Below are 2,500 nucleotides of genomic sequence, written 5' to 3' on the forward strand. Positions count from 1 at the left end.
ACCGACGAGGCCGATACACACATTAAAAAATGAAAAAGTAACCATCACCGCGAAGGATTTTCCTCAAAAGACAAATCAGCAAGAAGTATGTCCAATCCCGGGGGCCCATCGCCCCTCCAAATTAATGGAGGGGTCGGATAGAAATTTATAGAAATGTTACTTTTGTGAAACCCCTAGCCGACGAGAGAACTCTCACCGGTTTCGAAGTTCCATTTTCACATTCCGACCTGGGATGTTATGACTCCTCGGCCCACACTGCGAACGCGTCCCACACCCCCTCCAAGTTTATCAGGAATTTCACCTGAGCTTGCAATAGAGATCGAGCGCGGTGGCGGTCACAGTGGTGGTCGACCAGGCGGAGCTTGAACGGCCTCGGCAAACACTTCTCCCCACCCTCCCAAATGAATGAGAGAATGGCTTGACAATACCGAGGCCATCGCCCCCCGCCAAAAATGGTTACTAGCTCTTGGGACTCGCTGCGACGTTACGCGTATCGGCACAAGACCAACCCTCTTTTTCCAGTCGCCCGCGCACCAAAAAAAATTTTGGCAGCGGGACTCACAATCCTTGACAGCCAGCTCACCATATAATACTCGGCGACCCTCCGCGGGACCTCCTCAGAGGGTCGCGTCGCCGGGAAACTAACCCCCACTCCTCACTGATCCAAGGTAACACGCCAGAAGTATCCAGGTAACCCCAGTAGTATCCAGGTATCCCCCTGCGAACGTCGGTACTGGGCTCAAAGAAGGCAGCGAGCAGTCGGGACCCGTAGGCACCGAGCAACCGTCACCCCCTCACGACTTTTCCCGAGACGCTTCAGAGGAACCCTTCCCCACATAGTACTCTCTGTGGGATTCGGCAGGCCCCCGTCCTACTGCACTAAGGAAGTTCCGAGACACACTTTTTTTGTGGAAGACCACCCACCCTCCCTGTCCTGCCTGCTATCCCCGCCGCGACTCCTGGTCCCGGCCCTCCTCCCCGACTTCCTCCTTGTCCCGCTGCGAGTCCCGGACCTCCTCCCCACTACCTACTCCCGCCGCGAGTCCCAGTCCCGGCCTTCCTCCTCCTCCTCCTCTTCCCTAGTCCCGGCGCGAGTCCCGGACCTCCTCCCCCACTTCCTAGTCCCGTCGCGAGTCCCGGACCTCCTCCCCTCTTCCTAGTCCCGGCGCGAGTCCCGGACCTCCTCCTTCTCTTCCTTGTCCTGCCGCGAGTCCCAGTCCCGTCGCGAGTCCCGGACTTCCTCCTTCTCTTCCTTGTCCCGCCGCGACTCCCTAGTCCCGTGGCGAGTCCCGGACTTCCTCCTCCTCTTCCTTGTCCCGCCGCGACTCCCTAGTCCCGTGCGCGAGTCCCGGACTTCCTCCTCCTCTTCCTTGTCCCGCCGCGACTCCCTAGTCCCGGCGCGAGTCCCGGCGCGAGTCCCGGACTTCCTCCTCCTCTTCCTTGTCCCGCCGCGACTCCCTAGTCCCGGCGCGAGTCCCAGTCCCGTCGCGAGTCCCGGACTTCCTCCTCCTCTTCCTTGTCCCGCCGCGACTCCCTAGTCCCGGCGCGAGTCCCAGTCCCGTCGCGAGTCCCGGACTTCCTCCTCCTCTTCCTTGTCCCGCCGCGACTCCCTAGTCCCGGCGCGAGTCCCAGTCCCGTCGCGAGTCCCGGACTTCCTCCTCCTCTTCCTTGTCCCGCCGCGACTCCCTAGTCCCGGCGCGAGTCCCAGTCCCGTCGCGAGTCCCGGACTTCCTCCTCCTCTTCCTTGTCCCGCCGCGAGTCCCGACCTCTTGTCCCGCTCCCTTGCCCAAGTCCCGACTCCTGGCTGTCTCGACTCCTCGTTGGCCGCCCAGTCTTCCGCATAGGTGGAAATAAATAAATAAATCATTTTTTAAAAATCAATTTTAAAATTAACTCCCTGTCTCGACTCCTTGCTGGCCGCCCAGTCTTGCGCCTAGACAGAAATATAAATAAAAATAAAAATAAATTGGTGAATTAAAAATATTAAAGTAATTTAATTAACTGGAATAAGGTAGAAAAATAAAAGGCAGAAGAATACTAAATTGATTTTTTCAAGTGCCACGTGTTACCTTGCTGATGTGGCTGCCACGTGGTAGTCCATGTCATGTCAAAAATCCACTAAATCGTTTACATGTCACTTTGGAGATAAATTTGTGTGTGTGCAATCAATTGGTTGTACAAATATGTTAATGACTTGCTAACTAATGCATCGTACAGGTAATCATTGCCCACTAACTAATCCATCACCACTGAAACTTAATGTCTTCAATTCTTCATCCTTCACACTCCACATCCAATTTATTTTTGTTTGTGTGAATTCTTAAATCTATCTTCTCTTTACATACTCCAAGCCCAACTTTCTAAACCCTTTATATAATCTATGTGAATCCTAGAATCTAGGTTTATATACCCCATGCAAACCCTAAAACCCTAAACCCTAAACCCTAACCCCTAACCCCTAACCCCTCAACTCATACTTTGTTCTTTTAATCATACAACC

The sequence above is a fragment of the Physcomitrium patens genome, chromosome 6 (genome assembly GCF_059467195.1).
Source record: "Physcomitrium patens ecotype Gransden chromosome 6, ASM5946719v1, whole genome shotgun sequence".
NCBI classification, from domain to species: Eukaryota; Viridiplantae; Streptophyta; class Bryopsida; order Funariales; family Funariaceae; genus Physcomitrium; species Physcomitrium patens.